The sequence below is a fragment of the Bubalus bubalis genome, chromosome 5, assembly GCF_019923935.1.
Source record: "Bubalus bubalis isolate 160015118507 breed Murrah chromosome 5, NDDB_SH_1, whole genome shotgun sequence".
NCBI lineage: Eukaryota > Metazoa > Chordata > Mammalia > Artiodactyla > Bovidae > Bubalus > Bubalus bubalis.
In genome coordinates this window covers 86051048-86073512 of record NC_059161.1, presented here as the reverse complement: position 1 = coordinate 86073512, position 22465 = coordinate 86051048, and the positions used below count along the sequence as shown (strand labels likewise).

Sequence of the window (22465 nt, the reverse complement as noted above, 5' to 3'; positions counted from 1 at the left end):
ATACCCCAAATGATGCCATAGTTATTGACTGTTTTTCAGAGCTAAGTGTCAAAATATTTCACTGATTTAGGTTTTCCAAATGATGTCCTACTGTTACATGTTTCACAAGTATTAGTTGCAAAGTATATTTATATATAATTTTGGAAATAGAAGAAGTCAATTTCAAGACAGTTATGAAATCTGTTATTGAAAACATTCTTTGGCCTATTAACTAGTCATTTCAAGCCAGATATGCTTTTGACCATGTTGGGTTGAATCAAATTGTTCTCAACAATGCAACTGTATTTTAAAAAATGCAATGTTCCTATTTAATCACTCTAAAATCAGAATTAAATCAATCATTAATGCCAGAATTTGGAGCCTCTTTTTCTCAAATTCTTAAACTAATCTACAATAATTATTCATATTTTTATCTATTCTACACACTGGTAGAATTTGGATTAGAACTGAAGGGGTTTTAATGACCATTGTAAATTTGGTATGTTATTAGACCCTAGAATTTGTGAATAAAGGGCAGAAATTATCAAATCATAGAAGGAAACATATTCAAATATCTTAGTAAACTATAATCAAATATGGAGGGAATTTAAGGAGAATGCAGGATCTTTAAAATCTGAGAGGAACGGGTGTTCAATATAAAATCAGTGATGAGGACTGGGACTTAAGTTGTAGACTCTATTAACATAGAGAGATTAGAAAGAGATTCTGTGCACTGAGTGCTGATTGGGTTTATCCAAGGGAACTGTGGTAATCTAATCAGGAAGGGGCCTCAAGGGTCCTGATAGTTGGATCTCAGATGCACTGTTTCTTCTGTTCAGACTTGTTGTGAGTTGGCTGGACCGTGGCCAACTCTGAAAGTTACAGCTGCTGACCCATCCAGAGAACATAGAACTCCTGACTGGTTGGGACTGATTTTCGTACTGATATTGAGGAGACCAAATCTATAGCTTTCTGGTGAGTGAATTGTTCTGAGTAGATGGATTCATATGTCTTTCCCTCAATAATTAAAAAGAATAATTTTAATTTAGCAGTCACAGGCTAAAGAATTTCTTAAGCAAATGAAAAATCTAGTTCATAAGAATTATGTTATTACTTAGAATTCACTCTGAAACTATAGGCTTACCTTCAAATCATTGGAATTTGTGAATGAACATGAGTGATTCTATGAACTTATGATTCCATGATATAAAAGGGAACTTTGAGTTTCTTGATGGGAGGTCCTAGACTGTTTTTCCATTTAGCATTATACCTAAAATTTGATTGAGAAACTGTGCTGTAGAACATGAAGAGTAATGTATTTGTAAGGAGAATATGTGTAAGGATTTCTGCCTTTAAATTGTCCAATAGCAATCCAGACCTGATGATGGCTCTCAAAACAACATTGGTAACACACCAAATACCTGAAAGAAAAAGAAATTCTGCACTCACTCTGATATAGAAGTGAAAACTTTTATTAACTTCAGTCATTTATTTTGAAGCACAATATATTAGATGGCTGGCTTCCCTGGTGGCTCAGGGGAAAAGAAGCTGCCTGCTAATGCAGGAGACACAGGTTTGATCCATGGATCTCAAGGGCCCCTGGAGAAGGAAATGTCAACCCACTCCAGTATTCTTGCCTGGAAAATCCCATGGACAGGAGCCTGGTGGGGCTACAGCCCAAGGGGTTTCAGAAGAGTCACACAGGCCTCAGGGACTAAACAACTACAATATTAGATGGAGCTGTGTGTTTATTGATTGATGGATTTGATGAATTTGGCTGCACCAGATCTTTCTTGCACCTTGAGGGATCTTTAGATGGGGCATGCAAACTCTTAGTCACCAAACAGGAACTCTGACTTGGCAGGTGAACACTTTGCTGTGGAATGTGGACTCTAATTCCCTGAGGAAGGACCAAATGCTGGTCCCGTCCACCGGGAGCACAGAGTCTTAGGCACTGAACCTCTGAGGAAGTCCCAGAACTGATCTTATTGTAACCTGGAATTTTTATGTTTCCAAACGGGAACACTTTTCTGATAGTAGAGCAAATCTGATATGATTGGGAGTATGCTGATGTGCTAATCAAAGAAATGGATTTCCCCTTACATTAAGGTCACTTAAATTGAACAGTGACATTGTCAAAGAGAAGAGAAAATTCAATTGTTAGAGTTCTCAGAACTGAAAGTTGTAGTTAAAGATAAATATTATGCTTAAGAGTCATTTTTATTAGAGATAGAAGGGACTGGGTTTTAATAGTATAAAATAGAACATTGAACATAAGTACCTTTGTTTAGAGTAGATAACTGTGTGTGATACACTGTGTGTGATGTGTCATTGTTTCTCAGGTTGCTCTGTCAGAGGCAGTCAGAAGACTCCTCTTGTGTGAGTGCAGGAGACACGTGCAGAGAACGGCTTCCCCTGCCAGTGCCTGAAGTAGCTGCGCCTCCTCCACAGGTCAGTGTTCCTATTTGTTCATTTCTATGAGCTTCCAATGAGACATGTTTTGTTATCTTTATATCTCAGCCAAAACAGAGAGTCCCTGCTTATTGTGAAGTAGTGAACTGAAAGTCGCTCAGTCGTGTCTGACTCTTTGTGACCCCGTGGGCTATCCAGTGCATGAAATTCTCCAGGCCAGAATACTGGAGTGGGTAGCCTTTCCCTTCTCTAGGGGATCTTCCCAACCCAGGGATCAAATCCAGGTCTTCCGCATTGCAGGCGGATTCTCTACCAGCTGAGTCACAAGGAAAGGTCTTGTTGTATACAGTTGTATTTAATATGCCTTATTATAATGTCTATTGACCTCCCCAGAAATGAAACATTGACCACTTAAACTCTTTTACAATCCTTACATACACATGTTTACTCTTCTCCTCTCTTCATCTTCCCTTTGTACTTCTATGACATGTTTCTTAGATGAATTATATCTATTATCATCTCACTGCACATTCAGTCTATGGCCTTCTGGACTTTTCTTAGAAGAGAGCTAGGCTCAGAGTCCTAAGGAGTATTACTGTTCTAGAGAAGATTGCATTCACAGTAACATTGAGCAGAAAGTACAGAATTCCTGTCTACATCCTGCCTCCCCAGAATAAACATGCATTTTCCCCCCATTATCACATTATGTCTCAGAGTGGTGTGTTTATTATGACTTAGGAACCTCCACTGACACTTCATTATCACCCAAAGTCTATGGTTTCACATTAATGCTCACTCTTGGTGTTGTGCATTCTGTTAGTTTTCACTGATACACAGTGACAAGTATCCAGCTTTATAATATCCAGAAGTGTTAGACTGCTGAAAGTCATTTGTGATCACCTATTCATCAGACCCACCACCCTAACTGCTGGGAAGCAAAGTTTATTTCACTGTCTTCATATATTTCTCTTCTTTTCCATATATTCCTCTTTCCGGAAATGTCTTATATTTGGACTCATGAAATATGTATGCTTTTCAGCTTAGCTCCATTCACTTAGAGATATAAATAAAATAATACTCCTTCTTTGTTGCTGGCTTGATCGCTCATTTATTTTAGAACTGAGTACTATTTCTTGGCCTTGATATACCAGAGTTTCTTTATCCATTCATCTTGGTGGCTTTCAAGTTTTGTAATTATGCCCAAAGTGGCTATAAACATCCCATTTCAGGTCTTTTTTTCTTTTTTATGGATATAGATTTTCAAATAATTTGGACAAATACAAAGGAGCATCAGTCCTGACTTATGTGGTAGGAGGATATTTAGTTTAGTAACAAATGGGGCTTATTCTCTTTCAGAAGGCTTGTACTGTTTCTCATCACCTTAGGAAATGAATCCAATTTCCTGATATCCATTCTCAGTACTTGGTCCTTCTTTGGGATTTTGACCTTTCTTGTCCATGTGCTGTGGTATCTGATTGCTATTTTAAAGCCCTCTTGCTTGTCAAAAATTTCAATTTTTAACTTCCCTTCCTTTTCTCTTATCCTTTGTCCTGTGAGTGAGTCCTCAGGCTCTTGTTCATTTCTATGTAAAACCCACTGTGATGAAACTGGAAGGCAAGTTGGGTTCAGGCCTGAGGAATTTTAATTGTGAAAAGAAGCTTCACAATGCTCAACAGGACTCTCAACTCAGATTTTCAGAGATTTTTCATTTACGTTCTTGAGGGTAAATGAAATGACAGAAGGGACGTATCCCAAGTGGACTGTGCTTCTCTCCTGTGTCACATAGGAGAGTAACTTTCCTCTTCTTTCTCCACAGAAACAGAGGATCGCACATACTGCAGGACTTTAGAAATAACTCACCTGCTGAATCTTGAGAGTGAAGCAGCTGAAGATTCTGCTGAGGTGTCTGAACTGCTGGGATCACATAAGTGTCCCCAAAACCTAGAAATGGCTATGGCTAAATGCCAAGATGACTGGTCCAAGGAAGACATTGTGCGGTTACTGGAAAGTATGGAGAAAAGCATTCCATCCAGTGATGGGCACACGTTCAAAACAACCCAGTCAGTGATGGACTGGGAAAAAGTAGCTTTTAAAGATTTTTCTGGGGAAATGTGCAAACTCAAATGGTTAGAGGTTTCCCATAAGGTGAGAAAGTTTCGCACGCTGAAAGAATTAGTCCTGGAAGCTAAGGAGAATGTTAGCAATCCTTCCAAAAAACACAAGAAAAAAAACACAAGAAAACACCAGAAAACACAAGAAACATGCTTATTTGTTCCAGAAATCCCTGACAGCTTACCGGCACATTTCCCAAGTGATGCGACCTCAGTACATCCAAAAACACCCCAAGATAAGCAACCAGGAGCTGACCAGCGTTCTTTCTGAGGAGCACAGGAAGGTGCCTGAGCAGCTGAGGGTGAAACACAGTCAGGATCTTGAGAAAGAGAAAAAGGATATTAGGGAGAAGATAGCTCTGTTCAGAGCACAGCACCCTGATCTAGTCCCAAACCCTGAGAAATCTGGTGTCCCCCAAAGAAGTGAAATGAAAGTGCCAGAGAAGCTTCAGGAGAATGTTCAAAAAGTGAAGTCTCCCCCAGAAAAGAGTTTACCCATGCAGTGGAAATTCCACGGAGAGCCCAAGAAGCCCCCGATGAATGGCTATCACAAGTTCCACCAGGATCTCTGGTCGAGCAGGGAGCTGAAAGTGGTGCCCCCGAGGGAGCGCATGGTGGAGATCAGTAGACGCTGGCAGCGGGTCCCCCAGGACCAGAAGGAGCTTTATAAGAAGCAGGCGCAGGGACTGCAGACACAGTACAAGGTGGACCTTGATCTCTGGCTCAGGACTCTGTCTCCTGAAGAATATGCTGCTTACAGAGAGGCGACCTATGCTAAGCGTAAGAACATAAGCATGAGGGGGGTGCCGAACCCCAAGATTAGAAGGATGGGTCTGCAATCCCCATCATCAGGGAATCTGCAAGGAAGACTTAGAGAGGACCCGGGGCTTCAGGCTGCAGAGTTAGCATCATCAGACATGACTGGAGAACATTCTCCTGCCTCAGGGAGATCAGAAGAAAATGAGGAAGAGGAGAAAGGCAGCTGCTGGTCAGCCCCCAGCAGTGAGGATGAAGATGATATACCATGGCTCCAGCTCATCATCCTCAGGGGACTCCTCTGACTCGGATTCCAACTGAGTTTAGTTCACAACCTGAAGAGACAGAACTTTCAGCAAAAGTCCATGGGCTCTTCTCTGCATGCCTTTTCATTGCCTTCTTTCCCTCCCTCTTCATACAAAGTGGGACCTGTTGGAAAGAATGAATTTTGTACTGTAATTTCTAGCCTTTCCATCCACCCCATGTTCACCCTGAGAGAGTCAATGCAATGACGCCTCGTGGAATAAACCCTGAGCTGTCTGGACTGCAGGGCACCCTGGACTAGACTGAGCTCCCTGAACTGGAAAGGTTTGCTCTCCTCACCCTCTGCGGGCCAGACGTGTGAGGGGCTCCAGGGGCCTGTGAGCCCCTTCTCTGTGACCTTGTCCCTCAGGACTCAGGCAGTGAGCTGGGTAAGGCTCCAGTACTCTTGCCTAGAAAATCCCATGGACGGAGAAGCCTGGTGGGCTGCAGTCCATGGGGTCTCGAGGAGTCGGACACGACTGAGCAACATCACTTTCACTTTTCACTTTCCTGCATTGGAGAAGGAAATGGCAACCCACTCCAGTGTTCTTGCCTGGAGAATCCCAGGGACGGCGGAGCCTGGTGGGCTGCCGTCTATGGGGTTGCACAGAGTTGGACACGACTAAAGCAACTTAGCAGCAGCAGCAGCAGCAGCAGCAGGAGACTTGCCTTAAAGAAAGCTGTCAGTCCCTGATGTCTCTGGCCCTTCTCTCTGAAGTGAGGAGCTGGCCCTTCCTTACCTTCAAAGTGGGGCAGGCACGTGGACAGCAGCATTTCCATGTGTGTGCATCCCGTGAACTGTCCATGAGATTTTCTTACTGATCAAAACCTCAAAACTAAAAATGTGTAACCCCTCCACCTGAATTAGCTTTTCCTTAAAACCAGCCTCCTTTGACCCAGTGGCCCTGATCCTTTGGCTGTGGGACCCGGCTGCTCCACGTCATTAGACCTTCCTTCCCAGAACCTGCCCAGCCTGCACTTCTGATCCCTTCCCTGTAGAAGGACAGGTGTGGGGCAGCAGCAGGAGGAGGCAAGCGGGGTCAGGGGCTCACCTCTCAAGATTCTCAGGCTGCCCTTTCCTCCTCCAGGAGATCTTCCCATCCTAGGGATCAAACCCAGATCTTCCGCATTCCAGGAAGATTCTTTACCCTCTGAGCCACTGAGGAAGCTTGGGCTTGGCTCTTAAATACTCCTATGAAATAAAATGACTCTACTTTCAGGTGGTGACTCCTGTTTTAGTCTACAATCTCCATCTAATCCCTGAAACTCAGGTGAGTGGGGGACAAGACACTCTGGGCTGGGAAAAGGTCTTGGAAGAGCAGGTCAAATGACAAAAAAATGAACAAACTAAAACAGGGCAAATATGCTTTATTCAGTGATTTTACAGAAGATTGTAGCCAGAAAGGTGTCTTCTCAGGTGGCTCTGAGGAACTGTTCAAAAGTATTAAGGGGAACCAGAGTGCATAAGGTCATGGGCAGAAAAAACATTCAAAAAGCATCAAAAGATTACTGTGGATGATAAACTTGATACATTTCAAATTAATGATTTTCATGCTTTTAAACAATTGTTATTTATTTATTTTTAGAATCTTATTTATTTGTTTGCTTATTTTGGCTGTGCTGGCTCTTCCTCTCTGAGGGCAGCCTTTTCTGGTTGTGGCGAGCAGGGGCTACTGTCGAGCTGAAATGTGTTGACTTCTCCTTTTGATGGTGTCTCATCGCAGAGTCTGGGATCAGGGTGTGGGCATTAGTGGTCATGGCCCCCAGGCTCTAGTCAGGTGCTCAGTAGTCGTGGTGCTTGGGCTTAGTTGCTCCACAGTCTGTGGGGTCTTCCTAGACAGGGATCCAACCTGTATCCCAGGTGCTGACCAAACAATTCTTAACCACAGGCCCCCAGGGAAGTCCCTTTTCATGATTTTCTCTATGAAAAGAGGCAAGAGTCTGGGCTTATTGAAGTCATGTTTATGATATGCATCTTAACTCCCTCAGGACACTGTCCTGTTTTCCTCTCCTTGAATTCCCCTCAGGGCACACTGTCTTGGGGGGGCTGCAGTGGATAATGGCCTTTTAGGGCAACATCCTTTGTTTACTGAAATGACAAGTGAAATATTTAACCCTAAGCAAAAGCTTAGGAGATGACTGGAAGTAGAACTGAGTTGCTATTCAGTTGCTCTGTCAATGTCCATCTATTTGTGACTCCATGGAATGCAGCTTGCCAGGCTTCTCTGTCCTTCACCATCTCCCACAGTTTGCTCAAATTCATGTCCATTGAGTGATGATGCCATCCAACCATCTCATCCTTTGTTGACGCCTTCTCCTCCTGCCCTCAATCTTTCCCAGGATCAGGTTTTTTTTTTGTTTTTTTTTTTTGCATAATGGTATATATTTAACGGTGTTTATGTTTAGTTATTATAAATTAATTAATTTATTTTAATTGGAGGCTAACTAAAATATTGTAGTGGTGTTTGCCGTACATTGACATGAAGCGACCACGGGTGTACTGGTGACGAGTCAGCTCTTCCAAACAGGTGGCCAAGGTAACGGAGTTTCAACTTCAGCATCAGTGCTTACAATGAATATTCAGGGTTGATTTCCTTTTGGATTGACTGGTTTGATCTCCTTGCAGTTCAAGGGAATCTCAAGAGTCTTCTCAAGCACCACAGTTTGAAAGCATCAGTTCTTCAGTGCTCAGCCTTCTTTATGATCCAACTCTCACATCCATAGATGACTACTAGAAAAACCACTGCTTTGACTAAAGAAAACACTGCACACACCTGTGCTGTAAAAAGTTCATGATCTCTACAGTGGCCCTGGACAGTATCACAAAGGTCCTGAACATGGTGCAGCTGGACTGTATCCAGGAGGTGCAAGTGACCTGGATCTGGCATCTGTCCATCCTGGCCACCATTGCTCCTCTCCTGGGTCAGACGAGCAATGCGCAAAGACCCAGTCTCTCCCGCATTCACAGTCTGCCCGTGAGAAGCAGCAACTGGAAGTTGTTCGATTCCCCACTCAGTTTCTAAGCGGCATCATCTCCAGTCTGTCTATCTGGACTCTCCCTCCTTGTCTGAACCTGCCTGGACCAGATGCTCAGGTGAGGGTGGACCGCTGCCTGGGAAACAGTGAACACAACACTGGCATGTCAAGCACACGGGGTCCTTTGTGTTTCTGTCCTGAGCTGTGGTGTCACTTCACCTTGGAAATCAAGGGGGAGGAGCAGACAACACACTAGAAATCTCTGGATGGAGCATTTGGATCCAGTGAGGGAAGGCATGGGTTCTTCCTTAGGAAGGGAAAGCTATGTCAGATGACTAAGAAAATAGGTAAGTGAAGAGGGCATTAAAGAATAGACACCACCTCAGACTCAAGTAATCTGAAACAAAAGGTCTGAGGAATTCCATGTTGGTCCAGTAGTTAGGACTCTTCTCTTTTGGGGCTGAAAGTCCAGGTTTGATCCCTGGTGAAGGAAGAATTTTCACAACCTCTGCAGTGTGCACAGAAAAGAAAAATGAAAACAGTAAGTTCAGGAGAGAGACAGAGAGAAAAGCTCTGTGCTTACCAGATTCCTGAACACAATGAACTTGTCTCAAATCACCAGTCCCTAAAAGGGTGCCTTTTGCTCCCAATCAGATCAGATCAGACGCTCAGTCGTGTCCGACTCTTTTCGACCCCATGAATCACAGCACACCAGGCCTCCCTGTCCATCACCAACTCCTGGAGTTCACTGAGATTCACGTCCATCGAGTCAGTGATGCATCCAGCCATCTCATCCTCTGTCGTCCCCTTCTCCTCTTGCCCCCAATCCCTCCCAGCATCAGAGTCTTTTCCAGTGAGTCAACTCTTCGCATGAGGTGGCCAAAGTACTGGAGTTTCAGCTTTAGCATCATTCCTTCCAAAGAAATCCCAGGGCTTATCTCCTACAGAATGGACTGGTTGGATCTCCTTGCAGTCCAAGGGACTCTCAAGAGTCTTCTCCAACACCACAGTTCAAAAGCATCAATTCTTCGGCGCTCAGCCTTCTTCACAGTCCAACTCTCACATCCATACATGACCACTGGAAAAACCATAGCCTTGACTAGACGGACCTTTGTTGGCAAAGTAATGTCTCTGCTTTTGAATATGCTATCTAGGTTGGTCATAACTTTCCTTCCAAGGAGTAAGCGTCTTTTAATTTCATGGCTGCAGTCACCATCTGCAGCGATTTTGGAGCCCAGAAAAATAAAGTCTGACACTGTTTCCACTGTTTCCCCATCTATTTCCCATGAAGTGATGGGACCCGATGCCATGATTTTCGTTTTCTGAATGTTGAGCTGTAAGCTCCACTTTCACTTTCATCAAGAGGCTTTTGAGTTCCTCTTCACTTTCTGCCACAAGGGTGGTGTCATCTGCATATCTGAGGTTATTGATATTTCTCCTGGCAATCTTGATTCCAGCTTGTGTTTCTTCCAGTCCAGCATTTCTCATGATGTACTCTGCATATAAGTTAAATAAGCACGGTGACAATATACAGCCTTGACAAACTCCTTTTCCTATTTGGAACCAGTCTGTTGTTCCATGTCCAGTTCTAACTGTTGCTTCCTGACTTGCATACAAATTTCTCAAGAGGCAGATCAGGTGGTCTGGTATTCCCATCTCTTTCAGAATTTTCCACAGTTTATTATGATCCACACAGTCAAAGGCTTTGGCGTAGTCAATAAAGCAGAAATAGATGCTTTTCTGGAACTCTCTTGCTTTTTCCATGATCCAGCAGATGTTGGCAATTTGATGTCTGGTTCCTCTGCCTTTTCTAAAACCAGCTTGAACATCAGGAATTTCATGGTTCACATATTGCTGAAGCCTGGCTTGGAGAATTTTGAGCATTACTTTACTAGTGCGTGTGAGATGAGTGCAATTGTGTGGTAGTTTGAGCATTCTTTGGCATTGCCTTTCTATGGGATTGGAATGAAAACTGACCTTTTCCAGTCCTGTTAACACTGCTGAGTTTTCCAAATTTGCTGGCATATTAAGTGCAGCACTTTCACAGCATCATCTTTCAGGATTTGAAATAGCTCAACTGGAATTCCATCACCTCCACTAGCTTTGTTCATAGTGATGCTTTCTAAGGCCCACTTGACTTCACATTCCAGGATGTCTGGCTCTAGGTCAGTGATCACACCATCGTGATTATCTGGGTCATGAAGATCTTTTTTGTACAGTTCTTCTGTGTATTCTTGCCACCTCTTCTTAATATCTTCTGCTTCTGTTAGGTCCATACCATTTCTGTCCTTTATCGAGCCCATCTTTGCATGAAATGTTCCTTTGGTATCTCTGATTTTCTTGAAGAGATCTCTAGTCTTTCCCATTCTGTTGTTTTCCTCTATTTCTTTGCAATGATTGCTGAAGAAGGCTTTCTTATCTCTTCTTGCTATTCTTTGGAACTCTGCATTCAGATGTTTATATCTTTCCTTTTCTCCTTTGCTTTTCACTTCTCTTCTTTCACAGCTATTTGTAAGGCCTCCCCAGACAGCCATTTTGCTTTTTTGCATTTCTTTTCCAGGGGGATGGTCTTGATCCCTGTCTCCTGTACAATGTCACGAACCTCAGTCCATAGTTCATCAGGCACTCTATCTATCAGATCTAGGTCCTTAAATCTATTTCTCACTTCCACTGTATAATCATAAGGGATTTGAAACTTATTGCTCCCAATAAGTTAGTTAATATTTAAGTTATGCATAATTCTGAGAGGATCATAGTGGAGCAGGAGCCAGAGATCATCCAAAGCTGCAGGTGGTTTGCAGGAGATGCAGAGAGGTAGTGCCAGGCCAAAATGAGATGGGTCATTCTGGGTACTGACCTTCAGGAGGTGGTTAGAAGGATCTTGTCTTAGGGCAAATCACCTATCTGACAAGTTTAGCTCAGCTGTAACCCTGAATTCTCAGACTTAATTGTTTGCTTTCTCCCCAGATGCCCAAGGACCCCCTTGGCCCACCTGGCAGTAACTAACTGGCAGCTTACAGAGTCAGACTTGCCCCATCTGTCCTGGAGCCCAAACATGTGTCAGCTCAAAGGCCTGGATCTGAGTGTGGTCACCATGACAGACTTTAGTCCTGAGATCCTCCACATTCTTCTGGAACAAGTTACAGCCACCCTCCAGGAATGAACTTAGAGTGGTGTGGGATCACAGAATCCAAATGTGAGTCCATTCCGTCTGCCCTGAGCCGCTGTTCAAGCTTGTGACCTTCAGTCTGTGTGGGAATATCCTCTCTGACCATCCTGGAGAAGCTTCTGAGTCACACCACTGGGCTGAGCAAATTAAGTGAGGAGTTTGATCCTACCCCTCAGGAGAGCAGCAGCCCTCATGGAGCCCTCCACCTGGGCTGACTCGTCCAGCTTCAAGATAAACTCATTGAGATTTTGTGGGATTTATGACATCCAAGGTCCATCTGGCTTAGCTCCAGCCTGTGTCCTCACTGGGGCAATAAGACATTCGATCTTGAGGAGCCCTTTCTGTACCACTGTTTCACTCCTGCCTAGTTGGATGCATCTGTCAAAGTTTACTTCTGGTCACCTTCAAATTAAAATCTAGGCAGCAGATGCATCAGGAATGGAAAACCAATCGATGGCTTCAGACATCATCTTAACGTGAAGGGAAAGGAAAGACGATCCTGTGGGGATGCTGGATTGCAATGGGAAATGTAGACTCTGGGAGGTGTTGAAACTTTTGGGGATATGTATTCATACAATCAAATATGCACTTCAATTTTTGGAGCTGCATGTGGGTTTGAGATCCACATGTTGAAATTTTCCCTGGGTAGATGCTTCTAAAGCAATTGCCGTAAATAAAGAAACTCCTGTTGAAAACCAACTGCTGCCTTCCCTGATTTAGTACTCTCTTTTTCAGCTTATACCTCAGCAATCTCCAGTTATTGATTTTTAAAAAAAGCACTGTGTTGTCTATGATCGGAAACCTTACAATTCCTGCACATTCTTTCTTCTGTTAAGAGCACCTCTTAGTCCTTTGCTTATTTCTTTGGCTTTCCTGTTCATCACTGTCTCCCAGAGTTTGCCCAATTTCATGTCCATTCCACTGGTGTTACCATCCAGCCATCTCATCCTCTGATGTCCTCTTTTCCTTCTGCCCTCAATATTTCCCAGTATCAGGGACTTTGCCAATGAGTCAGCTGTTCACATAAGATGACCAAAATACTGGAGCTTCAGCTTCAGCATCAGTCCTTCCAATGAATATTCAGGACTGATTTCCTTTAGGATTGATGGGTTTGATCTCCTTGCTGTCCAAGGGACTCTCAAGAGTCTTCCCCAGTACTACAATTTGAAAGAGTCAGTTCTTCAGCACTCAACTTGTCTTATGGTCCAGCTCTCACATAGCCATGTATATGGCTACTGGAAAAACCATAGCTTGACTATACAAAGTGATGTAGGCAAAATGGTGTCCCTGCTTTTTAATATGCTGACCAGGTTTGCCATAGCTTTCTACCCAAGAAGCAAGCATCAGAACTTTATTGTTTTTCTTGCTCACTCTCAGGAAAATGAAACAGATATATTAACAGATATGGAAATTCATATCTGTGAGCATCATGATCAGCATGCTGAAATGTCCAGATGAAATTTCATTAAGATTAATTAAGATGAAATTTCATTAAGATGAAACCACTGGTGATTGCAAAGTTCTGGGAATTTTTGTTGTATTTCCACTCAACTTTCTGTATTTTATTGAATATTCTCTGTTATCAGATTCTTTTCAATGACCAGTGTTGAAAATAAAGCCATAATCCTTTTAGAAAATCTAGAGCAAGCACACAATGAATTGGAGAAATGGAGACAGGGTTTAAACAGCTCACATGAAGAAAGGGAAAGAGGAGCTCAGTTATTTAGATTTCACAGATAAAGAAGCATATACAGTATTTACTTTCTCTGACATAGTTCACTTAGCATAATGCCCTCGAAATTCATCCTGCTTTGTGGAATATGGTAGAATATCTTTCTTTTCATGGCATAATAATACATATATACATGTTTGTATATATATATATATATACACACATACATACATACATACATATATATACACAAACACTTATGAGAAAGAAGTTCCTGAGAGATGCTTCTTCTATCTGTAGCATTAGAAAGTGTTTTTATTTGGGAAAAACTAAAAAGTATGGTAAAAAATGGAGTTTTCCTTCATAAGTAATTTTCATGAACATATGTATTTACCAGAAGAGTTATTTCTTCTATATGTTTATATTTGTGGTATTAGCACCTGGCCTAGCATTGATTTACCTCGAGTTGTCATTTTAGTAGATAATAATATTTCACCAAATGCTGATGATAAAGTTTTCTATGGATCATGCATTTATAACCATTTACTGACTTGCCAGTCTCTGTGATCAGTTATGAGACCACAGGGACATTGTTCCTTACCATTTATTGGACAATATCTAACTTGGTAGTTTGTTAGGAAAAAAAAAATTAGTACATATTGGTATTTTACAATCCAGCAATTTTGCTCCTTTCAGATGACTTGAAACATTCTTTCCATGCAAACACAAGCACATGGAAGCTTAGAGCAGCTTTATTCCTCATTGCCAAAGCTTGAAAGGAACCAAGCTGTCCTTTAGTAGGTGAAAGAGCCAATGAACTGTGATATATACAGACAATGAAATGGTATTAAACCATGAAAAGTCATGGAGGAAACCACAATGTCTATTACTAAGTGAAAGAACCAATCTGAGAAGCCTACATACAGTGAGCTCAACCACATGGCATTTTAAAAAAGGTAGACTCAGAGAACAATGAAATAATCAGTATTTTTTCCAGGGGTAGAGGTGGAGGAGGGATAAACAGGCAGAGCAGACACTCTGTGTGATTTTACAATGTCCTTATATACTTGGTAGAAGTCATAGAACACACAACACCAAGAGGGAAGCACCATATAAACTCTCCACTTTGCATGGTGATGATATGTCAATGTGGGCCCATCAGTTATAACAAATATACCAGTAGAATGTGGAATGTTGACAGCTGGGGAGGCAATGCATGTGGAGGAAGAAGGATTTAGTGGAAACTCTCTGCACCGTGTCTTCTATTTTACTTTGAACACAAAATTGCTCTTCAATGTAAAGTCTACCTTAAAAAGGATAATTGAAATCCAGTTCTGAAATATTATTCTAAATATTTTTAAAGGAACTATTTTTTGAATGATCTTTGAAATCCATTTTAATGAAATTTTTCTTTGGAGACTCCAAATCCACATGCATCCTTTCACTAAATTTCCTTTATAATTTTAAAAGACAGTGTATATCTTCTATGTTTATATAATGTGTGTTAGTCGCTCAGTCATATCCGACTCTTTGCAACCCCATGGACTGTAGCCTGACAAGCTCCTCTGTCCATGGGATTCTCCAGACAAGAATACTGGAGTGGCTTGTCATTCCCTTCTCCAGAGGACCTTCCTGACCCAGGGATCGAACCCTGCTCTCCTGCAGTTCAGGTAGGTTCTTTACCATTTGAGCTAAGGGAAAGTCCTTATGTTTATAAAAATCACAGCACAAATGCATTTACTTTACAGCAGATGTTTATAGGATGCTGAACCCCACAGCCCTGCTTGCAACATTAATTCATGTCCTCTGAGCTGATGTACCAGCAGGTCTCCTAGGAGTCCTAAGGCTCAGGATGTCTGTCCCCAGAGAGGAGGGGAATCTTTCCTATGAGCAACTCTTGTCCCTTCCTCTGATGGCTACTAAAGCAGCTTAGGGGAATTCTGATTCTTTCATGGCCTCATGTACGTGCTGAGCCTTCCTTCTTTCCTTCCTGTTATAGGAATGTAGAGTAAGCCTGAGGAATGAGGAATCCTTTGAGTGTCTGCTAGCAAGGGAAAAGAAGGCAAAGACTCATTTATTGAGCTCATACTCTATAACAGGTTCAGTGACAAGGCCTTAACATGTTTCATCTTATTGATTTATAGGATAAGACTTCCCTGGTGGCTCAGATGGTAAAGAAATTGTCCACAATGTGGGAGACCTGGGGTCGATCCCTGGGTGAGGAAGATCCCCTGGAGAAGGGAATAGCAACCCACTGTACTCCCCCCAGCCCAAGATCCACTCCATCCCCAGAGCCAACAATACCAGCTCTTGAATCTTCAGCAGGAGCCTCCATTTGGGTGCCCTTTGTTTATGGTCTCTGTGTTGGTTAAATTTATGTGACATTATAAGAGTGGGTATTTCTGAGATGATGTTCCAGGAATAGAGCAGCATTTAAACCCATCAAATGAGTGAGGACATCCGCCCTCACCTACACAGTTGGGTTTCATCCGATTCCTGGGAGCCTGAACGGAACAAGTTACTGTCTTCTCTCCCTCATTCTCTTCTTGCCTGTGAACATAGCTACTTCTGGCTCTTGAGATGAGACTCCAGGACCTACCTGAGTAGTGCCTTGGTTCTCAGGCCTTTAGCCTCCCACTTGGAGTTACATCACAAGCTCCCCCCATTTTCAGTCCTAAGCACTGGCCTGAGTTATCAAGTGGATTTTTTGGTCCTCTCCTTTAGAGAGAGCAGACCATGAGACTCCTCCATCTCTGTAGCCTCTTTGAACCCCTTCTCATAATAATCCATTCTAATGCATATACACAGCATTCTTGACTGGCATTGGTTTGAACTCCTCAGATCCTGTTACTCCAGGACATTTTTCTAGAATAAATGTACCCCAACTGCAGGTGCTTAAACCTCAGGATGTGGAAGTGAGAGTTGATTATGAATTCTAAGATGTATATAGGAAGTATTTTTGACAACAGGCTGATACGTTAATGATCAAACATGCTACTATTCTTCTCTGAATAGGGAGAAACAGTAGGTGTTACGGGAATAATGTCACTCTCCCAAAGACATGACCTACTCCCACAAAATGATGCATTTTCTTAATGTGGCTTAGAAATAATAAAGCCATGCTATATGCCTGTATGGTTTTAGTATTATGCTCAAAGGAAATTGTATAACTTTACTGTATGTCTTTACTATAGCTTATTCAAGGAGGACCAATACACACGCTTGACAGGGATGGGTTGGTGAGGACAAGAGACTGGGCTCATCTGCAGTGTGGATGATGCTTCTAGGATGGAGGGTCTTGACATGTGTGGTGAAGCCCTTTCCTAGCACAGAAAGGTCAGGGACTGGGACTTACGGACGCACCAGGAGAACCTTGAGGACAGCTGGCGCCCTAATTTAGAGCTCTTCACTCCAGTGACTCCTTGGCTACTGAGCATGTTCCCCTTGCTGTGTGTGCAGTAAGCCACTGAACAGCCACTGCAGTAAGCTAGGAGGTAGCAGATGTCCGAGACAGAATAGAGAACTAGTGGGAATAAAGGGATTTCTGAGCATAAACAATCCTGTGTGTTTGCTTTCATCACTACCTGGAGATTCCAGAGGTGAAGACAGACAAACACGATAATGTATCGTGAAGGGCACCGGATACATATACAATGCAGGTTTCTTTATTTGTGACCATTTATTTCCAATCACTACTCAAGGGTAATGTGCATACAAGATTTCCTTGCAGGAAATTAATTCATGTTTGTTATGCTATAAACCCATGTCTCTGAAGGTCCCATCGCCAACCGGAGTCTGCATTTCCCCTTGCAGTCCTGCAAACCCACAGTATCATCTTTCCTTTCCATTCATGTTGAGCTGATGTTTGAAACCATGGATTGGTTTTCCAGTCCTGATGCATGGACTCACTCAGGATGGACTCACGTTGGGACTCTGTGATTCCAAACTGCTCTAAGTTCAATTCCTGTAGGGTGGCTGCAAATTGTTCCAGAAGAATGTGGAGGATCTCAGGACTAAAGTCTGTCATGGTGACCCCACCCAGATCCAGGCCTTTGAGCTGACACATGTTTGGGCTCTGGGACAGATGGGGCAAGTCCGACTCTGTAAGCTGCCAGTTAGTTACTGCCGGGTGGGCCAAGGGGGTCCTCGGGCATCTGGGGAGAAAGCAAGCAATTAGGTCTGAGAATTCAGAGTGGAAACTGAGCTAAACTTGTCAGATAGGTGATTTGCTCTAAGACAAGGTCCTTCTAACAACCTCTTGAATGTCAGTACCCAGAATGACCTGTCTCATTTTGGCCTGGCACTACCTCTCTGCATCTCCTGCAAACCACCTGCAGCTTTGGATGCTCTCTGGCTCCTGCTCCACTATGATCCTCTCAGAATTATGCATAACTTAAATATTAACTAACTTATCGGGAGCAAAAGGCAATCTTTTAGGGACCGGTGATTTGAGACAAGTTCATCGTGTTCAGGAATCTGGTAAGCACAGAGCTTTTCTGTCTCTCTCCCGAACTTTGTTTTCATTTTTCCTTTCTGGCCACACTGCACAGGTTGTGAAAATTCTTCCCTCACCAGAGATCAAACCTGGACTTTCAACCCCGAAAGAGAAGAGTCCTAACCACTGGACCACCAGGGAATTACTCAGACCTTGTCTTTCAAATTGCTTGCATCAGAGGTGGTTTCCCTTCTTTAATGCCCTCTTCACATACCTATTTTCTTAGTCATCTGACATAGCTTTCCCTTCCTAAGGAAGAACCCATGCCTTCCCTCACTGGATCCAAATGCCCCATCCAGAGATTTCTAGTGTGTTGTCTGTTCCTCCCCCTTGATTTCCGAGGTGAAGTGACACCATAGCTCAGGATAGAAACACAAAGGACCCCGTGTGCTTGACATGCCAGTGTTGTGATCAGTGTTTCCCAGGCAGCGGTCCACCCTCACCTGAGCGTCTGGTCCAGGCAGGTTCAGACAAGGAGGGAGAGTCCAGATAGACAGACTGGAGACGGTGCCACTTAGAAACTGAGTGGGGATTCGAACAACTTCCTGCTGCTGCTCCTCACGGGCAGATCGTGAATGCGGGAGAGACGGGGTTTCTGCACATTGCTCGTCTGACCCAGGAGAGGAGCAAAGGTGGCCAGGATGGATAGATGCCAGATCCAGGTCACTCGCACCTCCTGGATACAGTCTAGCTGCACCATATTCAGGACCGTCGTGATACTGTCCAGGGGACATTGCAGAGATCGTCAGCTTCTTACAGCCCAGGTGTGTTCAGGATTTTCTCTGCATCACCCACCTGGGGAGGTAGGGGAGGAAATTATACAGGGTCCTTTCCTTCAAGCAAAGGTTTACTTATACCTTTAAGGGAGCCAAGGCCTGGTGTGTCCTTCAGCTCTGCTCCACCACTGGTGCCATTCCTGAGTGTGAGCACCCTTGAGTGCTGGCTCCAGCCCACATGCTCCAGAAATTCTGGCCAGTATTTCGTGAATCTAGCACCTGTGGTTTGCACCTCCTATGAGGAACAGGAGATGGACAGGAATGCCTTACCATCCACACAGACTGCAGCCACAGACTCAGAAATAGACCACAGACCAACCCATATGTTTACCTCACATGTCTCTCCTCACCTGCTGCTTCGTCAGCTCCCCTCTATGCCTCTCTGTTCTCCAGCTCCCTTTCTCCCTCTCTCCTCTCCAGGTCTCCACTTCTAGTAGGATTAAGCCTCATGGGAAGGGGATGGTGCATGTTCTCTCAACCTTCCTTGCATCTCAGGCACCCTTGCATGTCAGGAAGGCATTTTGCACTGTGAGTCAAGGCCTCTGAGCCTCTCCACTGCCACCCACAGAGCCCTCAGGTCCATCCATGGGTCACCCACTTGGCCCACCCCAGAGGTCTCTTCCAGGGTGCCCAGGACCCTATCAAGCTACCTGGATCTGGTACACCTGGAGTGAACCTTCTGGGCCAGCAGGACATCAAGACCTTCCAGCCCTGCTCATTAGGGCACCACATGAGGCAGGGCAAGGATACCTCCAGAGGCAGGCAGACAAAAGGGACAGGCTTGCACCATGATCCCAAGGTCTTGATGTGTCCCCCATGGGTTGCATCCATGAAGAGGGGTGGGAAGAGCTCCTTAGGCAGAAACTCCAGATAAGAATAGACCAAGGCATCTTCCCTGAGCAGGTGCATTCTCTCCAGGTCCAGGAGCCTACGGGGGTTCCAGACACTCATCCTGACTCTGCTTCAGGAGGAATCCTGTGGTAAATGCCAGTGAGCATATCATCCATGTCAGGCCAAGCAGGAGCAGACCTAAGACAATCTCCCAACCCTTCAGAGGAATCTACTCAGGACTAAGGCTCTGCTCTGGCAGGGTGGACGTGCCTCAGTTAGGCCACATGCCATTCAGGCCTCAATGGGCACAAAGCTATAGCTCTTTCCCTATTGGATTCAGAACAAGCCTCTCACAAGTACCAATGAGGAGGAACGGCAACCACCAGCCCATTCAGTTCCATACAGTGCTTGGATTAATCCAAGTCCCACCTGGAAGTGGGTAGCAGGAAGACAGAAAACTCACTCCAGTCTTTATGAGGGGATGATGTCAGAGCATCATTTAAAGCCCTAAATCAATGAGAAGAGGAAAATCATGTGGACCAACACAGCCTCCATTCTCAGTTACCCCTAACATGAATGCCATTTGTGAAAGAATTGTATATTTTAATTCATGAAATAAAATTCCCAAAAGGTATTTTAAATACATACTTTAAATGTCTTTAAAAGATGTTTTAAAATGATAGAAGTTAAAGCACTAGTTAAAATGTTTGAGTTAAGGCAAAACCAACACTGAGAGGCAAAATTAAACCTGAAATGTCTTAATTGGAAAGAACTGATTTTTTAATAACTCTCCCTGCACTAGGGATACATGCCATCCTTCAAGATTAGCTAACCACTAGTCAGAAACAACTGAAGTGACTGACCTGAATTGAGTAAGAAAAGAGCATCCTTATATGAAGGTGGTAACTTACTACTCTAATGTGCCTGGTGGGGTGCTCAGACCTCAAATCCTGTAGAGATCCCCTCTAATGTCTCCAGAACCAGGAAATTCTGCACCTCTTCTCCAGTGCTTGAGAATTTTATGTCTTTCTTGTTCTATCACTCCTCTGCCCCGCTGCAAACGAAACCAGAACAGTATATCTGATTAGATTACAGAGGGACCATTGGATTGACCCTGATTGGATCATCATACTTCTCTAGATTAGTTGATTGAATCATATACACATCACCAAACAGAGAGTGATAGGGTGGTCAGGTAATCAAGGACCTATTCACTGATTCACTTCACAAATATTGACTGTATTCTACTAATATGGACAGTTATAGTCTCATGGGTCAAGCATGAAAGGGATTATTGATTCCTGCCCTTGGACAAGAAAGAACAAAAGTTGACAGAATCATTGTTGGGGGAATTTTGTTCAAGTCAAAATTAGCAAAGTGTCCTTCAATTAAAACAGCTCAGGAAAGCGGTGGTGTTGTCATCAAAGAAAACAAAATACACTCATTCCTGTATGAGATTTTCACTCAGGTGTTATGTAGGAAACACAGGAGATTCTGAGCCCGTTCAGGCAGCAAGGGAAGAGCTTTGGGGGATGTGATTGGTTTTGTAGGCCTAAGCCAAGCCTTCTCTGAAGGTGGACAGGTCAAAACCTCAGTGAGAGTAAGAGTGGTTCTGGACAGTTTGGAGCTGAGCATTCCTAAAGGGACATCGTGAATGATCCCAAGAATGGAAAATAAAGGTTTCCTTTTCATTTTTATATTTTGAGAAACAGGTAAATTTAAATATTTTATGTTGGGTGATAGTAAAAGAGGGCTTCCCTGTGGTTCAGTCATAAAAAATCTGATTGCCAATGCAGGAGACATGGGTTTGATCCCTGGTCTGGGAAGATCCTACATGACGTGAGACACATAAACCCGCTTGCCACAACTGTTGAGTCTGTGCTCTAAATCCTGGGAGCCGAAACTACTGAAAGTCGAGCACTCTATAGAGTTTTCTCTGCAACAAGAGAAGCCACCTGCATGAGAAGCGTGCGCACCAGGACTAGAGAGTAGCCCCCTTGCCCCATCTGGAGAAAAGCAGGAGCAACAGTGAAGACCCAAACCCACTAAAAGAAATACAATAAATTTCAAGGAAAAGAGACAGGAAAAGAGAGAGTCTCAGAGGAGACACTGTCACCTTGGAGGCTGTTCTTTCCCAGAGAGTTGAGATCCACACAGCACACTGAGGGTGGCCACTGTGGGCAACAGAGTGCTTCCACCCCACCAGTAACTGGAGATCCATGAGATGAAAATACAGAACGCAGAATAATATCAAGGACGGCATTTATCATGTACATTGAAGGTCTCTTTATTTCTGATCATTTCTACAACTGTGCATACGGAAATAACTGGAACATGTGTGTCTCAGACTGAATCTTCCAGAAATTCAGTTTCATATTTGACTCTATAAACACATCTCTAAAAAAGTCACATCAATTCCACAAGTCAACATGCCCTTTTGGAATCCTTCACCCCTGCTGGATCACGTTTTCTCAATCACACTGAGCTAATATCAGAAACCAGGGCTATGTTTTCCCTTCATAATGGATGTATGTCCTAGATTTCAGTTTTCAAGTGTCCAGAAGAAAGCTTCTGAGAGAAGCAACCAACTAGGCAGTGTATTACAGAATTATGTGTTGGGAGTCAGGTGACCACACATGTCATCACCACAGTGAGGACAGGGGCTGGGGCTAACCCAAATCTTCCTGGGACGTTCTAAGTCTGTAAGGATCACCCTCAACTCAGCCTTTATCTGAGCAAGTCTCTCCAAATTAAGGACACCCAGAGAGCTGTAAGTCTCCTGAGGGGCCGGATAAAGCTCTAGATTTAAATCAGGGAGCCTGTCAGTATGACGCAGGAGACTCTCCAGGACGGCCATGGAGATAAGGTTTCTGCACATGATGAGGACTCAGCTGGGAGCAGCAGCTCAGGGTGGTCAGAAAGGCCATGAGGTGGACATCCGTGATCCCACACAGGATTAAGTCCAGTTCTTCCAGAGTGCCTGCA

The 22465-nt window shown here is 43.7% G+C and overlaps 1 protein-coding gene and 1 long non-coding RNA gene across 4 annotated transcripts in view; one reads left to right on the top strand and one right to left on the bottom strand.

Moving 5' to 3' along the window:
- The window catches only part of LOC102409929 (upstream-binding factor 1-like protein 1), a 90141-nt gene that overhangs the window by 4328 nt on the left and 63348 nt on the right, over nt 1–22465 (top strand). Inside the window, exons 2-4 of one of the 3 annotated variants that reach the window (XR_006641117.1) lie at nt 819–954; nt 2322–2430; nt 11505–12405. The gene's annotated coding sequence lies outside the window, so the exon portion shown is untranslated. Of the gene's footprint in view, nt 1–818; nt 955–2321; nt 2431–11504; nt 12406–22465 lie in introns of those variants that run through there. The other 2 variants (XM_045165795.1, XM_045165796.1) reach the window with 2 other exon arrangements.
- On the bottom strand, nt 17022–20530 carry LOC123333761. The gene is made up of 3 exons (XR_006551282.2): nt 20392–20530; nt 18317–18668; nt 17022–17532 (listed from the first exon to the last, which is right to left on the bottom strand). It is a non-coding gene; the product is annotated as an uncharacterized LOC123333761 (long non-coding RNA).